Genomic DNA, 20,224 nt, shown 5'->3' on the forward strand with positions numbered 1-20,224 from the left:
ACACTTTTATTCACTATGAGAGCCCACAGACCTGATCTATGTATATTCCAGACATGACTGTCTAATTCAGAAGAGTTTAAAAAAAGTATGCTGAAAGAAGATACTACCAAGGACTTCCCACTAGCCCTGCTGAGTGTAAGAGGACATATTTTACTTGACCTACACTACTAATCTCAGCAAGCTGGTCCTTAGCAACAGATGCAAAGCTCAAATGACCACTTTTAAATCCTTGGTGCAGCTCCACCTCCAGCCTTTGATCATTTTTCGTCTGGAAGAAAGAAATGGATTTCTGCTCCTTGGCCTGTGTAGCAGTCTCCTCGTAATCCACCAGCTGATCTCTAGTACTAGGAAGTGGGATTACCCAACTCAGCTTTAACTGCATTTCTCCCCATCACATAAATGGATATCTTGGATACTAACAAGCTAACTGAAATTTTATTTAGCTGCTTAAAGGCCTTTTATATTATTTTGCTACAGGACTGCATATCAAAATTACAAAACTACAACAGTACAACATGTACACATCCTGACATTTAAATTCTGACATTCACCAGTCTAACACAAAAGTAGCTAACCCATAGAATGAAACCCACCTGAACCGGTTTTCATTCCTCTAAATAGCACAAAACTGTAAACACACAAATTGCTTGAAGTGTAGTTCACTTCTGCACAAACCTATCTTAAAGGGGAATAAAGTAAGAAATAATATTTTGTATTACAAAAGGTCTTTACCTTAAGATAAGCATCAAAACCAGTCAAATTGGACTCTTCAGAAACACTGTTACCACTGCAAAGATTACAAAACTAAAAGCTGCCTACACAAAACTAACTTAAAGCACTCAGAAAACATGCAGATGTTAAGATCTGCACCTATCCTAAAATGCACTCGCTTTCTGTATTCTGCTTCTTCCAAGCTGCTCTTGCAGACAAATTAACAGAATTCCCTGACAAATACTGTGATGACTCTCCTCCATTCACCCCTGGCTGGTTTCCAGGCAGCCTGAACAATCTTGCTATGCCACTGCAATGACAGCAAAGGAATCCCGTGTCCCAAGTAGCACAGGGGTTGGGCTTTTTTAGTATATTATTTTGAAACAATACTTTTAAAATATTATCTTAGAACTATGACTGGGATGATTCCTGTACACAAATTCACGATCTCAAGTGTAGCTGTTTATGCCAAATCACAGGGTGCAGTATTTTTTAGTAAGTGGTTGATTTTTTCCCTTTCTCCATTTAAATTTAATTTCAATTTCATGCATAGGTCATTCTGGCAGCTGGTGCAATCACATGCCAAGTCATAAGCCAAAGACTCCCATGACAAAATATCAAATCAGTGACCCTCTGATAAAACACAAGCAATAGAGAAAGAAAACTGTCTGATCTTGACTGCCAGAACACAGCCTGGCTGAGCTACATTGAGACATGTCAACAAGTATCATATCCCCCAAACCACCGTGACAATACTATTCTCTCTTCAGTATTGTCCAGCAAAGAAAGAGCAAAGCAGAACAAACACTGTGTCTCATGACAATGTAATTTACTGACAGGAACCAGTGATGAGGCAGTGGTACCATGACATTAATTCATATGCTAGGGATGAAACCAGTTTCTTACTTGAAGACCAGAATATGTCATCCCTTCACCGCCTAGAAAAACGCCTATAAAGTTTTTACCATTCCTCATTTACTTACAAGATTCCTGTATGATCTACTAAATGAGATGAGTTTTTTCCTTTAGCTTTACTGTTTCAGAGGATACAGTAATCTGCTACTCTATTCCCTTCCAACAGAAGGTCAGGAAGAACGTGCTGGTATTACTAGGAGAGAGGTGAGCACCTGCTATTTTCCTTTCTTCACCTCATCATTCTTGTTGCTTTTTTTCCTTGGCCTAAGAAATGCTTCCCTGTCAAAGGAGATGGGGAATACTCATTAGTGAGAGAGGTTTGCTGCAACAGTTATCTAAAATTCAAGGTCAAGTGTTTCTCTTAGTAACAGTTGTAGACACCTGCTCATACAAATTCAGTCTTCTTGCAGCAAGGTCTGTCTTGTACTTGAGTACATACACTATAAAATAATTTATATACAGCACTGTGCATACAAAAGAAAGCTGGTGCATAAAAACATTCAACTTTCAGAAAGAAAAAAAAAATCTAATTACACATAAGAAGAAATTTGTAGCTTCCCATGTAGCTTCTAGTTCCTAAATGTAGGAGTGGCTTTGCAATAGTGCAAATACTGGATTTTAGATTTCCTTTCCTATGGCATTCTACATCCAGCACAGAAAGCGTAACAGAGTGAAAAATATTACAATGTCTGGCACTAGGTAACCAGACATGAGGCTTTCACTCAGGCTGTGGCATATTCTCACTTCTCCACTGGGGAAGTAGGGCTATAAATGCATCTGCCATGCCTGCCCATATCAAAACTCATCTCTCTACTCAAGTATTCAAGCAGGGAGGTAATCTCAGCATGCTACTCAAGAATGAGTTTTGGAGAAGAGGTCATGTCACTACTTATGAATTCAGAGCGGTGCATTACTACAAACAATGCCTCTAAAAACTGTTCCAAGAACTACAGTCAAAATGGTTTCTTTTTGAAGGCAGCAAAAGGATAGAGGAAGAAGACACAATTTCCATTATGCAGGAGAAGGTATAAGGCAGCAACAGCAGCGAGGTGTTAACATTTAAGACAGAATAAAAAACTCTGTATGAAAGACAAAGAGGATAAAGGTATATGCTTTCAATCCACGTACAACCAGTGAATGAGAAGGAGCCCACTTCAAGGAAAGGGATGGAGACATACGGTCTCTGTACAGAGGACTCTGTCCTCATAGACTGGGAGCCAGGAGCAACAGAAGTCTACTGGAATCCTGCAACAGTCCACAGCAGCTCTGATTGTCCTGTGCAAGCAGCACCAAGAAGACATTCTCTATTCTCATTCCAAGCCTGAGGAACCACATCAGCTGCAAACTAGCAGCTAAATAAATATTTAGCTGTAAATACCATGACACAATATGAGATTTGCTTTTGGACAGTCAGGAAGAATTTATTATTTAGATCTTCATAATGTGAGCAAATATAAGAAACCTCAATTAACACATGTAGCTGCTCTGACATACTGGAAACTTAATACAAACACACCAAACAGCCCCTGAAGGTCCAAGTGCTTAATACTTTGCTGTTCCTATAGTCTGTTAGTCTTAGATCACATTAATGTGCATGCCATGTTTTCTTTGCAGGAATCTGGAGATATTCCATATAATCAAGATATTTCTTCTTCCTGAAGTACCACCACCATCTCAACATACAATGCACCTGCTGGCACCACATGTCATTCCAGAGACTTTTTACCTGTGATGACAGCGGGTTTATTTTAATAAGCTGCAGTGTTTTGGTAAGTAATACACGTGCCTATTGAACTGATACATACATTTTAAATATTAATGCTATATCCAAGATAGATGAAAGCATTAGAGAAGACAGAATAAATGATTTAATAAGGTGGGACGTTTAATTCCCTGCTGTAAGCTAGCAGCCCGTAAAATGGCAAGTTCAGTACTTGGATAAAGCAACCAGAAAGCCGCCTGTTTTCTTTCAAATTTAATTGCTGTCACCCATAGGAAGCCAAAACCACTAGCTGGAACTCATTAAATAACGTGATAAAGCTGAAAGTCTGAGGAGTAAAATGTAAATTCAACATTAATGAAATGGCATTTACTCAACTGTCATCATAGATTATCTTCGTCCACCTACACAACAAAGTTACAGAATTAAACATTGTGTTACAGCTGCTGTCTACCTCTATTCATAGAGCAGCAAAAAGAAAACCTATCTTCCTATAGGACTTTTTTTTTTTAATTGTTTCAAATTAAAATCTAATACTGCTTTTGAATTGCTGAGCCAGAAGCCAGCCAACCACTAGTAAGGGAGTTACTGGGACATACCAGACCATCTGTCTTCATGCTTACAGATGTTGGTTATTATATTTCTCCATTCTTTGTTTCAGTCATTTTATGGATAATAACAAAACAGTAATTATTTGGGTCACAGTCTACCATCTCCTCTCTACCTCTGAGAAGTAGACCATATGACTGACTTCTACCTTGCCTCAGTACTCCGCTGCTGCACAGCCCTTCTGCTCTCCATTTTAACCATCAAGATTTCTTGAAGCTGGAGTAGTCTTCCCCAAGAAGCACCCAGGATGTCTCACCCAACCTGTTCCAGGTCTCAGGGCCCAGGCACATGACTCTCACAGCAGTCAGATGAGGGACCAAAGGCACTACTCAGCACTTCCCTCAAAGCATGCCATACACAGTTTTATCCCCTGAGGTTTGTTTGCCATTTTGATACCCTTGCTCAGAATGGTGGTGGCAGCTGGAAAATGGTCCAGGTCACTGTCTGTATCATATTTCAAACACACGATGAGCTTTCAAGGCAGGGAGCTACACACCGCAGCACTGCTGGGGCAAGACTTGCTGGACTACAGTGCTGTAGTGTGTTCTTAATACAAAACTTCTGGCACATCTAATTTTGATGCTATTAAAGTAACAGATTTTGATCTTTGGAGAAATAACCAATCTTTGAATAAGAAGCCTACAACAGCTCTGCGTGGGAAAGTAAATGCTTAGAATTTAAATTGGTGGGATTGAAGTTACAGGTTATCTACACATGTAGTGGAGGTAACACTTACTGAAGCAGTTAATCTCGGAGACTGGGCAGCAAGAGGCTCATTTCAGGCTTCTAGGGTCTACAGATGGCAAGGGAGCAGCAGTGGAGCCAAGACAGGGTGTGCCCTGAGAGGCAGCTAACAAAGGGCTGCTGTTTGTCCTGGTGGGAGCAGCAGTGACCCTGCCTTGGGCTGGCAGGACAGAGGGCACGAGGGGAGGAGCAAGGACTTGCAGATAGGACCTACAGATTAGAAGTTCCACATCCTCACTAACCTTTAGCCTCTATTCACCTTACCAAGGGAACAAGCTGCATGATCAGAAGTTGATTTTGGTCACTTCTCTAGCACTGCTAGTCTCAAGACATGCAGCTTCAGTGCTTCCCCTTCCACAAGCACGTTTCACTTGCAATGCAATCCTAACACAAGAGCTAATTGTGATCACAGTTTCCCAAATGACCCAGATCACAATGAGATAATTAACTACTCATGAACAGCTAGCTATTCATTGAAAACCTCTATCTCACTATCTGTTAAGCCATTGAAAACCTTCATTCCTGTAGCTGTCAAACCTCTGAGAAGAAATTTAAGACTGTTTCTTTAGATCATTTTTCTTTCTGTAACTCTTCTGGACCGTGATAAAAAAAGCAAGGCTTTCAATCAGCTGAACTTGCAAGGTGTTTCCGATAAACACAAAAAAAACCTTCTCCATCTGCCAGCTGAAGATTCTGATTTGGCCACACAGTGTGTGAAATAGTCCTATTCTACTATCATTTTATTTATTATTTTAATAATTAGCAATGCCAAGTCCGTTTCTTGATATATAATTCATGGTATATTGTCTGTGAAACAGCAGCTCTGCATTTCATGTCAAACTACACTGCTCCTTTTGGAACAGCTTCATTTGCAAAATGCAAGCTCGGTCCACCAAACACCACATTATGAATGCAATATTTCTATGCTCTTTATATAAATGGATACATACATTTCAACGTTCTGAGACATAATTAGTAGCTCTAAAGCAATTTTATTCCATGCTTACGCTTGGTATATAATTTCTAGTGCAATGTGTTTTGTAGTCAGTCATCATTAACTGTTGGCTGTATTAGCAGTACACTGTCCTATTTTTGAAAAACTTGCACCATCATATAAAATCAAACGACATATGAAAATTTAGTCATTCTTGACTCAGAGGCTGTCTTTGCAAGACGAAGAAAGCAGCACACAATTAAGAATACTTAGATCACATATTGGTACAATGGTGTTTCACAGCTTGCTTTGATAATACTAAACGTGATATAAAATTGTTCTTGGTCTCTCACGCTAAAGTAAATGCTGTTCATAACCATAGATAACAAATGACAGCCTAGTCCAGAATCAGAAGACTGGACAAAAGAGCAATCATAAGGTAATCCTACCTGAATGACCTCAGCAGGGATTTAAGATACGCATTTTCCGGACTGCAGAGCTGAGAATCTACAGAGCCTGAAGAAAAAAGGAAAAGCTAACCATAACATCACATTGGATCTAGTCTGTGTTGGAAATACTAAGTACTTTCATGCTTTGGTTCTAAATGTTAGAAGTGTAAGTTTAGCTAACTCCCCAACAACTGTTTCTCTTTGACACCTTGCAGAAATAACCCAAGTCAGAAAATACTTTTGCCTAAGCTGAGGGAGAGTTGCAAATTTGTTGTGCCTCCATGCCTATCCTAGACAAATTTGTCTTAAAGCAGCAATTAAGCAAAATAATTATTTCAAAATGAGTACAGGTAAGCTTTATCTACCTTAGAAACATCCACAAGGCTTCACAGACATATAATTACATTTCATACACGATCAAGTTTTGGTAAAACAGTTTACATGCAAGCCTTCCCCCACCACAATTAATGGGTCCATACAGAAAACCCTTTGAGCACACGTAGTAATGATGCTCTTCTCTTTCCTTCATGATAGGTAATCACTTGGCTTTGGAAAGCCAGCAGTAACCTCAAAGCCTTTGCTAGCTGTGCACACTGACATTCAGCAAATGTCTTCTTTAACACTCCACCTGGTGTTACGCACTGCCTGCTCCTTGTACAGACTGGGAGCACCTGATCTGGCCTCCTAGCAATAAACTGTGGGAGCAGAAATGGAGCAGCAGACCACACACAAGGAACAGAGGCACAGCAACCCCATTACACGTATGGCAAGCACCTAACAGGAGACACAGGGCAGAAAACATTACAACAGGCTTGCTCTTCCCCTGTTGAAATGCCACCATCTCCTCTGCACGCTGCAGACCACAATGTTCACTCTCCAATTTCATAGTTCTATGGTACAGTTTGTAGTTACAGTTTCTCGACTGTTTCAGTGATTACCTTTAAATACTGATGTCACTGAAGATGTAAATAATGAGTTGATTTCAGGAGCTTTTATTTGCAGAATTATTACATCACTGGCTGGAATTATTACATATACTGCCACGGTTCAAAAGCTAAGAACAGTTTTTCCTTTATAAAACTAGCAAGCTAAGAACACTGTTTTTCTTTTTTAATAAATAGCAAACAACTGTCAAAGTTGACTTTTTTCTTTTGTTAAAATTTTCTTTTATTAAAATACGATTTAAGGGGTACCAGTTAGGCTGGATTTTTAACTTGATCTGTTATTTCATCTAAGTAACATAAGAACAGCAATAGTGGGCTCATCACATTAGCCTTCACAGCTCAATGGAAAAGCGACAAAAACCAAGATGTTGGCCACAGTAACAAGATGTGATCCCAAAAGATTAAATGTACCAAACCCCTTTTGCATTAGCAGCTCATCTTTTCTCCAAGACTAATAACTGGAAGATAAGGTTGATGCTACCCATGATTTGTAATGTAGCCATTTTCAGGACAAATTGTAGAGTGCTGAATCTGGTCTGCTTAATGCTACTGCTTAAGAACACAGAGAATTTTATTAGCCTTCCAAAGGGCGAGGGAAATTTAAGTCATGTTCTTTGGTAGCTAAGCATAAGGAACATAAATATTCAAGCACCCCAAAGTAAAGTTATATGTATCTTCAGACATGCTTTCCACCGGTTTTCCCCTAAACACAAGACTGCTAGCTGAAATAAAGAGCATGTCAATCTCTCCATCGTTTATTACAATCTTTGGAAACACTCTTGACAAAAAACTTTATTGAATGCCTCATGGTAAAGCTCAAAATGTTTCTATAAAATACACAAACACAGAGTCAGCGCTGTTCTCAGACCTGCCATAGAGCCAGCAGGACATGGGAGAGAGCTACTGGCCTGAATTGTCAAGGGGTGCCAAGGATACTGAGCTGTACAAGTTATTTGAGGTCTTTAAAGTAATGCTTGCTCCCCATCTCTCTACTTCTGCAACACAGGACAAAGCACTGTATTAAGGACAATCTCACTTGGTGATGTAAACCCACACAATCCACTTAAAGCAAGTATAGAAGAATTCTGTTATATATTGTTATATTTCTAAGACTAAAATTAGGAAGAGACAAGTTAATATACTGCATCTGCTCCTCAATGAAAAAGAAACAGTAGCAACCAGGAAGAAAACTTTTCAGCAGACAAGGTCAGGAAGATAATAAACACCACAGGCTGGGATTAAACTGCATTAGCACAACCATGTGGGAAGTTTTCATGAGTCCCACACATAATTACTGCAGTTCTAGATAGTGAAACTTGCTCAATTCACTGCAAAAGTTTTCTAAAAGCTACTCTAGAAGACAAGGAACAGATACTTTGCTAGAGGCGAGACCGGCCTTTTTTCCTGTTTCTACTCATTATCATAGCAAGTTCTACAGTAAACCTTAATGCAGAGGAACCAGCTTAGAGGGAAGATGCCACTGGACTGCTTTTTATAGGTCCCTTCTGCTCCCTTCCACATGCTAGAGACAAATGGAAGGCTCACAGGTGCCTAGGTGCTTGCTACATGAAAAGGAAAGATTCAGCACAGGAAAACAGGACTAAGACTGGAGTTTCAGTGAAAGGCAACGTTGCAACATCATAAGAAGAGACTGGAATTGCAGCAGATCCCAACAATGTTTTCGTGAGAAGCACAATACTCCCACAAGGCACTCAGGAAAGGGCTGGAAGCTGCCACTTAAAAAAACAACATAATTATTACCATTTCCTATCAGGTGTCGGGATGTCCTATAAGTGTTAACAAAAAAAGCAAATAAGTATCTAAAGCAATAGTATATTTATTAACCCGCTTTCTCTGTGCCTGGTATTGACTTTAATACTGTAATCTGAAAAATTTACAGCTCTGATCACTGCCTAATTTCAAATATAAATTCCAAATTGCACAGAAAGTATTTTATTACAAACACAAAAATGCTGTACAAGCTCAGATTCAAGATCCATCTAATGTAGTATCCTATCTCTAACAAGGACTGCTAGTGGGTGCCTAGAGAGCAGAACAAGAACAGAATAAACATACAACATGATGCACTCCGCCAGTTTACATCAGTCTGCAGTTCTGGGACTTCCTCTGTTTCCTTTTAAGTGTACACACATTAATATAAATACATTCCCATTAAAGCCCAAAGCTATTCTGAGCATGAAATTATTTAAATCAACTTTTCACCGTTTAGGTTACCGCTTTACTCCTTTTCATTCAGATGAATAAAGAGGCGCAGCTGAAACCGATGAGTCTCATTCATTCCTTCCCCTCGCTCAAGATTAAATCCCAAAACCTAAATTAACTGGTGCTTTAAGTCAGCTTTTAGAAGCTACATGCAATTACTCATTCTGAATACAAGAAAACTTACACAATACAAACAGCGATATCTAGCAATATCCTAATGTTAATTGTAAGTGAAGTTAGATATTTGATTATGCATATCAAGTATGCAAATAACCTAGTCACAAATTCAGTAAGATCTTTCTTTAGATCTAGCCACAACGTAGACATCCCTCAGTAAGAGACCTGAAGGACAATGAAAACACCTCATACCAATACATAATTTTAAATTAGCACCTAAAAAAGACAAGCTTAACAAAAAGCATGCCTCATTAAAATGGGACTTGGTCTAAGTAAACTATGAACCTCATTTAAAAATAATCTAACTGTAAAAAACAAATGCTGAATTCAAGTGCTGAAGAGCGACACCAGGTCTAAAGATGCTGGTCATCACTGTCCAGACTATTCAGCCTTTGTGAAAAAGAACAATCCCAATCCCACCCCTCCCACAAAAAAAAAAAACCTTAATTTTATTGCTCCTGAGGATGTTCCACATATTTAGAGTGAAGGAAAGGCAAAGATGCGGTGAGCTGCTTACAAAATCGCATCAAAGAAAAAGCTCTGGAAACGCAGAAAGGTGGTTTGTTATAAATACAGATGAAATAAAACGAAGCTAGGAATTCAGAGGTGAAAGCACAGAAATAGCATGCAAAGGCATCTACTGCTCTTCTACATGAAGCATCTACATGCTTCATGAAAAATTAATAGCACTATTCACTGCTCAACACGGGTTAAACGCAAGCGCTATCAAAACCAGCAAGGAGCTATTTTCACAGGTGAATCTAGTTACTCTCAGCCAAACCATAAAAATACCTCGCGATACTGATAACCTATAAATTAAAGTTTACAGGTCCCCGGAGCCCAGCTGCGCAGCCTGATGTCACTCCACGGTCTGGTCACATCATCCCTCTCCACAAACCAGCTCTCCTCAACTCCTCCCGGCAGGTTTCAAACGCGAGGCGCAGCCCGGGCGTCAGCCGAGATTAAACTCGCCTCCCCCCCGCCCTCTCACCCACCGGCCGGATTTCAGCGCCGTGCCGGCGGGGAGGTCTCCGCCGCGGGCCTGCCCCCCACGGGCGCGGATCGCCACCTCCCCTCACGGTACCTCCGCGGCTGCGAGTGGCCGCGGGAGCCGCCTCAGCCCGGGGAAACCCCCCGCGCTGGCGGCGGGACACGGCCCCCACCCGGAGATCCTGCGCCACCCGGGCGCCTCGCACACGCCCCAGAGGGGCTCGCCCGGGCGGCGGGTGGCCGGGGAAGGGGGCGGGGGCCATCTTGGAACCGGCGCCCCGCGACGGGGGTACAGAGCCACACACACACCCCCGAGGCGGAGCCCCTGCAGCCCGGCACCTGCTGCATCCCCTCGCTTGCCCGCCGTCCCGGCGCAACCCCAACGCGCCCCTCGGAGCCACCCACCTCGGGGGAGCACGAAGCCCCCCCGGCAGCCCGCGGACCCCCGCGCGCGGCGCCGCCAGCTCTCGTCCCGGGGAGGCGCCTGCGCAGCGCGGCGGCTCCTACCTGCGGCCAGGCCTTCAGGGCAGCGGCGGACGCTCCCCAACCTCACTCTAACCGCGGAACCGCGCGCCCCAGCTCCCCATCGCCGCCGCGCTGGGCCGGGCCGAGCACGCCAGGCCCCTCCTCCCGGGGCGGGACTCCGCGATACGCGGAGCCTCTCGGCAACCCCAGCCCCCTCCCTCCTCACACAGACACACACCGAGGAGCGGCTCGCGCTCCATTGGCCGGAGGAAGGAGGACCGCGCAACGCCGAGCGCCCATTGGCCGCGGGGGAAGGCGGCGGCCCGCCCCGCGGCGGTCGCGTGACGCCAGGTGGCGGGCAGCTCGGCGGGAGCGGGTTGTGGCGGTGCCTTCGCGGCGGGTCCGCGGTTGTCGCGCCCCTCCCGGGTCCCGGTGGCGGTGCCCGCTCGCAGGCCGGAGGCGCGGAGTTTCGGCAGCGTGACGGAACCTGGGGCTGGGGGCGTCCGCGGGGAGCCCCTCACGGAGGCCGCAGGAAGGGAGACCCGCCGTTCCCGCTGTGTAGCTGCCCGGTGTCCCGCGGCCGGGGCGCTCCGTGCTGCACGGCTCACCTGTGGCCCGGGCGGGACCGCCTGGCTGGGGGACGCCGCGTTGCTCCAACGTGCCGGGGGGCATCAGCAGCCGGTGCTGTCGGTACTTGGTGCGGGCCTCCCGCCGCAGGGAGCTCCGAGGCCCCACACAGATCGTTTCCCGAATTTGGCAGGGGGCAGGCGCGGCGCAGGGGCGGGATGAGCGAGACCGCCAGGTCGGGGTGGAGAGACGGCCAGGGCAGCGGTGGCTGTGCCAGAGGAGCAGGCTGTGCGTGAAAGGATGAGACTTGATTAATTCCACGTGTCTTCTTAATCCTTCACCAAGGATTCTTCCGGCCTTTTCCAACGCTGATGTCAGAAATACGTGTGTGCCTGATGTCCCAAAAGACCAGCACTAGACTGTAGAAGTGCCACCCCAGCCTACGCCGGGCTGCACTGACACTAGCTCTTGGCTAATCGCAACATGTGTCATTACAGGGGGTTTTGGACAGCTTTAACTCTCCTGTGCTTGGTGGGACTTTCCTGCGTTGTCTTCAAGCAGCATTCCAAGTGGACTTGGTCAGGCTTGATGGGGCTCTGAGCGACCTGACCTAGTGAAGATGTCCCTGCTTACTGCAGGGGGTTGGACTAAGGGTCCCTTCCAACCTAACACATTCTGTGATTCTATGAACAGTAACTGTGACAAATATTCCTGGAGATACATAACCAGTTCCAGAAGACTATTAGTTTCTTACAATTTCCTCTCATTTCTTGGGCAGCTCTTTTATTACGAGACACTGGCAGTTGTGTATAATGCAACGAATCTCACTCAGCCTCCTCTGACACTTGTTACTGTTCAGTTTGAAATTATGGGCGTTTTGACACATCACAGGATTTCAACATGTTGTCCATTTTTTGTTTAGATCAGCAAATCATTAACAATTACTTCCTTCTTATCCCTATCTTCAAAGGCTTGGGACATGATCCTTCCGTGATCCAGCAGCAGCTGAAGCATTCCTGAACGGAAACCGGTTGAACATAGGTGGTTAGTTTTGGCATAAATTATTCTCAAAGACAGTAGGGTAATTACAATGCCTAGAGGTGCTAGACACCTCAAAATGTAGCCCAGTTTCTGGATGAATACATTTCTTTTGTCTGTTTTTTGAGATAATTTTAAATATTCATCTTGCTTTCCTTTTAAATAAATACTTCATAAGATTAAACAAATGCCAAGCTACTAATTTCCTTATTTTAATGCTGAGTATCACCCAAGTACTTTTTCATATCTTAAGACTTAACCTCATTTGGAAAATTAATTTTAAAAAAAGTTCCGAGTTCTGATGCTTTATATGCAAACTTTTAGTTGAGGTCAGGCTGTTGTAGTCGAAACTTAAATTCCCCAGTCTGAAAGTGCTGACAGACACTAAGCAACAAAACTCCAAAACAAGGCTTCTGGCCAGGAAGACGAATTGCCATTGTACCCATCCAAGTATTGCCCTTCTTTTCCTTTTGTAGGGTTTGGCAGGAGTGAGCGGAGCCCTCCATTGGTTTTGAAACAGGGCGTATCCTCCACAACCCCAAACCAAAGCAGCTCCTGCAAGCTGAACACTCCCATGTGATAGCAGGCAAGATGCAAGTAAGGAGAGAATGCAGAGCTTTCCACAGGTCAGGGCTTTTTCCAAACCCGAATCTCCAGAGGCTGTTCTCCAGAGGCATGACTACAGTTAACTAAGCATCCTGATGCCTTTAAATCACTCTGAGTCTGAAAGTCTAAGAGACAAACTAGCAAAAGATAGCTAGGGAATTAAATTTAGGCAGGTTAGATGCCCTTCTCTCTCTAATTTCCTCCCAGGGATTTCTCTGGTGAAAAAAGGACAGGGAGTAGTAGGATACTTAAGAAGCTGTTGTAACCCACTAGTCCCCAAAACACTTTAGACATGACTGATGTGGCTGGGGGATATTCTTCCATTTTGCTGACATGGTTGGAAATCAGCAAAAGCAGCATCAGACATCTCTCTCAGGGGAGTGCGGGAGTTGAAAGTCATCTCAGGTGGTACCACACCTCCAGATCACTGTAGGCCCACAGAATCTTCCTGGTTGCTTCCAAAGACCTAGCTGGTCACAAGGTGTTGGCACCCCTCAGTTGCTAAGTTGTTGTTACAAGGCAGCTCAAACATATTAAATACTTTCCTAAAATCATTTTTCCATGCAGGCAATTGCTGCGTCTGGCACAAATACGTTGCGTGATCATTAATTGGAAGAGAACCTGAGCCAGTTTCTCTTCAAAATGTGGCCAGTTCTGTGGGAGCATTTGAGAACTACTTTAAGTATGTTCAGTGGTGTGTGTGTAGAGGCTGCTTTGGTCGCCTTCACCTCCTGACACTGCCACTTTTGCTGTGCATAGCTGAGATTCTTGCATAATTTAACGGAGCCATCTCAGGTGTCTCTCACTCCATTCAGAGCACCAGAGCTGTGGTCTCCAGATTTTGGCACACAGTTTGTATCACGTTACATCAACAGAAGAGTTTATTAGACTTGCTTGTTAGAAAATTTCCTAGAGGACAAGGTAGTTGGGTATTTTTCAAATACATATATTTGAATGGCTCCCACAATATTTATTACAGCTGCCTCCAGTCAAGTTTTTTATTTCCTTGATTTAATCTAATACGAGTATCATCAATATTATTCATTTTTCTGTCTCAAATTCCAGCATTGTTGATGCAAGTGAAATAAATAAGGTAGACTTTTTTTCCTGATGCATTGTAAATGCTTGCTGGTTTTTTTGTATTGCTGTTTCATCTTCACTGTGTTCCAGCAGACAGCCTTGTGGCTAGCAGGAAGGACTGGCTGACTGGAACTGGAACCAGCGAAAAATCTGTTTCAGTCATTGAAGACTGAGGGTACTGGAAAATACAATGTTTCAGTCATTGTAAATTGGAGATGCTGGAAAATATGTAAAAATAGATTCATTTATTAAAAGCACATTTATTTTTTCTCACTTTTTCCTATTATAATTGCGAAACCTTCTGAAAGTTGTTCAGCAAAACTGTGAAATATATCTAGGTACAGTAAATGAGTTATGCAAATTATCTTATTGAACATGCACACTCATGTATACGTAATATTTGCCTGGTCTCCCTATTACAGATGCAACCTGTAGTAAAATCCTAGTTTGTTAAAGCAAAGACTAGACATTACCAACTGCTGTGCTAGAAATCTGCATTGTTTGTTTAGGGTGCGTGGACCATGAATATATTAATAAATATTAAAATTTATTAAACATTATTTTTCATTGGGTTAGGTTGTTTTCCTGATGAAACAGGGCTTATGGTACAGTGATACTCATGAGCAATCTGTTCTTTGAGTTTCCCTTAGCAATTTCTGAGTTTCTCTAGCTGCACTTTGGGTAATTTTAACTGTCTTTCGTTGTATTTATGAAAATCTAAAAGTACATCAGGTATTTTCCCTTCAACTTGTAAACCTTTTCTGCCTACAGAGTCCTCTGTGCTTTTCTGTGAGACCACCTTTACAATTTTCTGGTATCAGAGAATTTCTTCTCAGCACCCAGCTATCAGAAAGGTATGTACATGATGTAGACAGACAGTTTCAGCTCCGACCTTTTTATTCGACTGTGTGCTCAATGAGCTTGCCATGGCCACTTTTGCTGTGCATAAGCTGTTCTGAATATTCACACAGTGAATGGCTAAGTAGCCAAGGTCAGTTTTGTCCCTTCACCAAATATCTCTTGTTCTTCTTGCTCAGTCTTAACAGTTTTCCTTACTGAAAACCATGTTGGTATCCCTTCTGCCATTCATACCACCAACTTCAGACTTACAATGTAGACTCCGAAGTTGGTTGAGCAGAAATACAACAATTTGTCTCAACAATTTACCTGTTCGATTGATATTTCAAATTCTGTTTTATTTTTAATTCTTTCCTGGATGCCTTCTCCATGATCTTGCTTCCAAACCATATTAGATAAGCTGTTCTGTAATTTTTATGCTCTTTCATTCGTTTTCATGCTACCAATATATCAGCTTGTCCAAGCATCAGGCTGCAGTCCAATTTGTGGAACTTTGCAATACATCCATTGTCGCTATTCTGTCCAACTTGAGTTCTGTTGGAGCCTTCTCTCACTTGGAGTCTTCCTGTTCTGAAAAGTTAATTATGTTAATTATGAATGATATTTCAAATCTGATGGTGGTAGTTCTCCAATCCATATAATTCAATAGTTTTTCATACAGTTCCTCAATGCAAAATCATTCCCTGATCATCCCTTGCTCTTCTTACTAGAATCTCACTCTTTAATGATTTATTAATTCTGCTTTGCAGGTAAAACGCTTTCATTACTGGTATGCAGAAATCAAACATTTCCTCAGAGTTTTGCTGCCACCTCCTGATCTCTGGCACACCCACTGATATCTTCAATTGTTTGGATTTGCTTAACTAAGCCACCTACCGCCACCAAACTGCACTGAACCAAAAGCAGACATGTCCTTCATACTTCCTAATATTCATACAGTGTTTGAATACAGTGCTCTGAGGAGAAAAGCACATACAGTTGAAACTTAGAGCAAAAAAAATGAGTGTTTGCAATATACTTCTAACCAAAGGTGTACTTACAAGTTATGATGCTGATGTTGACTTCGGGAGTTGTGGAAGTGTTGTGAAAGAATTAAAAATGTAATTAATGCAGAGTTTAGGATGTACCAATTAGGCTTCCACTGTATTTTGCTGAATTCCTGAAAGGGTGAAGTGTTTGCATCATGGGATAGTTAAAATGTCACTGCTTTCTTTGTCTTCCCTGGCAGCTCCAGAAAACTACTATTATTAATGAATTTGGATGTGGCTGCAAGCCAGGAATGTGCTGTTTTGTGAGGGTGATCCTCCTTGTGTGTTTTAGTCTTCCACTCTCAGAGTGATCTGTGAGCTCAGAGCTCAAAGTCAGAAGCTATGAAGCGTGATCCACCAGTCACGTTTCTGAAGGGCAGACAGAAGTGTGCAGAAGAATAGAATTTTGTTGGATAAGCAGCTATCCTTTTTTGTTTGTATGTTTGTTTTAATTTGCTATGTGGTTGCCTGATCTCATTTCCCTCCATTTTCTCCCCCAAACCCTGTCTATTCCCCCCCCACCCTTCAGTCCCAAGGCAGAGTGCAGAGCACTTCTGCAAACCGGAGCTGAAACAACGAGCACAACCTGCTGCTCCTTCCCTTTGAGCAGTGTCTGGCTGTAGAATGGAGAACAGCTGGCCCTTGGGCAGTATCCTAAGTTATCATCATGTACATTTGACAGTACTGAGTATAACCTTTAGGGAAGGCATTAGGAGAGAGGCAACTGTTGAGGTACGGATGTGACACCAAGAAATATACATCCACAGTCTCACAAAAACACATAATGTAATAAAGAAGAGGGAGCCAGGTGTATTTGTTCATGACCTAGCATGCACTTATGGCATGCTCTGATTTTAAAACTTCTCTAATAAATCAGTGACATCATGCTGACAGGAAAATGGGACAACTGGTGCCAAGTGCCTCTGGCAAACAGTCTGTTTGGGAGGAAAGAGCTTTGCTTTGGAGGCAACCTGGCCCTCCCAATTCACAAATGTTGTTATGTATGTAGCTGCAAACTGGGGAATATCAGAGCTGAGGAGATGGTAGTCTGGAAGAGGCAGAAGATACCAGCCCTGTGCATGTCTCTAATTAAATAGTATCACTGCAGCCGTAATGCCTGAGATGCACCACCAACACTCATGCATTTAGGGAGAAGTAGAGAGGATCTTTGTAGGCTGATAAAAGAGCACTTATTACTGATGAGATGCTTATTATCAATCCAGCTGTTATCAGTTGTTATTAAGTTGTTATTGTGACTAAAGTTGTAAGTAATTCTCTATCAGATTGTTACACTAATGTTTAGTAGGATTGCCTGACAAAAACTGAGCACCACATACTCCTCCAGACATCAGGAAAGACATTGGAAATTTATATAAATTTTCATCGAAAAACTAGCAAGATTGACACCTTCCTCTTAGGCCTAGCAAGGTGTGGTCCAGCCTGCCCTTAAAATGGGGGCTGCACTTGGTCTGTACCGAAAGGCCACAACAGTACAAGCTGTGGAGCTGGCTGATATGCACCAGATGCCTTAGCACAAGCTCCTGTGTGTGCTCAGTCCTTGGATCTGGATGATCTGAGCACAGGCAAATGCCTTGAAGACAGCACTGTGATCATCTCAGATTTGCCTCTTCCTCAGAACAACCAGAGATGTTTTGAGCTCAGGCTGCAGCAGAGCTCAAATCCAGAAAAGGAGTGGGTCACAGGTGTCTTCTGTATAAATGCACTGGCAAACCTGTTCTTTCTGCTCAGGTGGAGCAGTCGTTGCTTCTCAGACTTTCCAGAACACCTCCCCTGTGCCCAGGCACAAGCTCCTACCCATGAAAGGCGGTTTAGACTCAGTGGGACTATGAGCCGCTCAGGATCAGCAGAAATAGGGACTGTGAGTCTGCCCAGAGCTGGTGAATGCCACACTACTCCTTTCTCGTGCTCTACTCGCGCCAGCTTTGGAGAGGGCTGAAGTAGGAGCTCTGCTCTTTCTGTGACTGGAGGATGAGTGCCTTCTTAACATGACTGGGAGAAAGGCAAGTGGCTGCAGCTCAGTTCTGTCACTTTGTGTGAGCGGTGGTCTTACCAATTCAGCATTTGTACCTCTCTAGCCTGGATAATGCACTGCTGTCCTTTGGTTTCTATTTTTGGTCAGCTCATCTGGGGTGAATTGTAAGCAGGCTGGCTGTGCTTGCTGCCCGCCAGCACAAGCCAGCCAATCTAGTGCAAAATCTCATTATCAGTCTTTTATTTTCAACTCAGTTAAACTCTAGTAACGTTCAGGTCTGCCAAAAGTGCTGTTCTCTCTCTATGGAGGAATGGTCTTTTCCATCTGGACAGTTCCTTTCTCCCCGTTTTGCTCATTTTTTGTGCATGTGTGTGTACATATAAGGGAGGGTTGGGAGGAAGGAACAGCTCCCCTAAGAGACAAACATCCATTTCTCTCCCTAAGCTGGAAACCTATTTAAATCTGCTTGCTGGGAATCAGCCCTTCAGCTGATTCCCAACACATGCAGAAGGTAGGGTGAGCGGCTCTGCCTAGTTTTTAAAGAGCCCATGCAGCCTGTTACACAGGGTTTGACATTTCCTACGCCAGACCCAGCTTCCAGCTGTTTGTGCCGGGCGACACTGATTCACACCGGAAAGCTCTGTACTGATTGTCTGCATCATTTCTTGCCCAGAGAAAATGTCAGCTGAAGAGTTTAGTCATTTCTGAAGTGAAATGTGGGAAGGGTATACCGTTTTTCAATAGGAAAAAATCAGTCAAACTTTTTATGGAGAAGGTTTGTTTTGAAATTGAGCAGAGGGGGGGGGGCTGTGTCAGATGCTTTTCACTGCACTAAAAGAAAGTCTGCTCTGATTCAGGTTATTTTAAATCTCCATTTATGGAAATACTCGCTACTGCTTACAGGTTAAGACTGTCCCAGAGCAAGCTCATGCCTCTCACGGTTACCATGCTGTTTGTACGGTGTTCACACAGTTCAAATAAGGCTCTGCAGCCCCTCTCAGCTCCCAGCCTGGGCATGCCCCCTCCGTACAAAGCCACTACACATGCTGCAGCCCAGGGTTACACGATGGAGGCAGAATTTCCTTGTAACGGTTGTTTCCAGCTGCTAGACGCTGAGCTGGAGCCAAGCAACGAATGGAGAGGAGGGACACTTCCCTGCACTTTCAGTGACCTCTCTGCTGGCATCTAGGCAATGTGAGGGAAGAAGCTAACTGATTCAGAGGCAGGCAGACCAAGAACCAGATCCCAACACCCTGCTGTGGAGAACCAGCAGGCTGCACTGGAAGTAAGGGCATGTGGGATGAAAAATGGGACTTGCATAGAAGCAGATACTCAGAACTGTCAGGACAGGAATACTGTTTTGAAGCCAGCAAAGTGAATGACAGCTGGCAGAGACTGAAGATCCGGAACAAGGATATTACAGTTGCAGACTAAAGAGAAGGATGGAGGAGGCAAATTGCTGAGAAACTGGGGCACAAGAAAAAGTGACTGGCAAAGAAGCTGGGATGGAGAGAGAAAGCACACTGAGAATGCCATCCCAGGGAAGAGACTGGTGCTAGAAACCAGTGGAGGTGGGTGGTGCTGGCAGCTGGTTGGAGTGAGCAGTCCCAGATGGGAGAGAGCCAAGCAAATAGGAGGGAGTTTGGGTTACCTGAGCAGGGAGATGGGGAGTGTAGGCTCAGCTGGGACTTGGAATATGAGTGATTGTTTTTAATGAATGTCAGTGATCAAAACAAATAGGGCAACATCAAAAGAAAAAGCAGCAACATAATCTTGTTGTCCAAGGTCTCTGAGTATTCACCCTGAGAAGTCAAGAGGGAGCCCAGGACACGAGCAGACACCTAGCCTGAACACAAGATCCACCTGGACTGGCTGCTGCAGCTCCTGCCAGTGCTGTCAGACTTCATGGGGGACTCTACCATGGCCACTCAATTGGCTCTAGCAGGGATGTGGGAGCCCATGGTGGGAAGGTTTATTGGCGGTGGGAGCTCCTGGAATTGGCATTCCCACTGGTATGGCAAATTGATGAAGTCCCCAGTTATGTGTGCATCTTTTCCAGGGTGGAAACTTTAGATCTCTTAGTGTGGTTTTTACTTGCTCTTCATTTGTCACAACTTGGTAGTCAGGCTGTTGGCTGCATTCTGATGCTAGATATTGGGCAGAGAGTTTTTAC

The 20,224-nt window shown here is 43.6% G+C and overlaps 1 protein-coding gene across 1 annotated transcript in view; it reads right to left on the reverse strand.

Annotated features, from left to right (window-relative positions):
- Positions 1 to 10,959, reverse strand: part of MPP7 (MAGUK p55 scaffold protein 7) — a gene marked incomplete at its 3' end in the record, with an annotated part of 145,615 nt that extends 134,656 nt beyond the window's left edge. The window contains exon 1 of the mRNA XM_084279945.1: positions 10,924 to 10,959. The remainder of the gene's footprint in view (positions 1 to 10,923) is intronic.
- Between the last annotated feature and the right edge of the window lie 9,265 nt (positions 10,960 to 20,224).

The sequence above is a fragment of the Gallinula chloropus genome, assembly GCF_964237585.1.
Source record: "Gallinula chloropus genome assembly, chromosome: 2".
Taxonomy (NCBI): Eukaryota; Metazoa; Chordata; class Aves; order Gruiformes; family Rallidae; genus Gallinula; species Gallinula chloropus.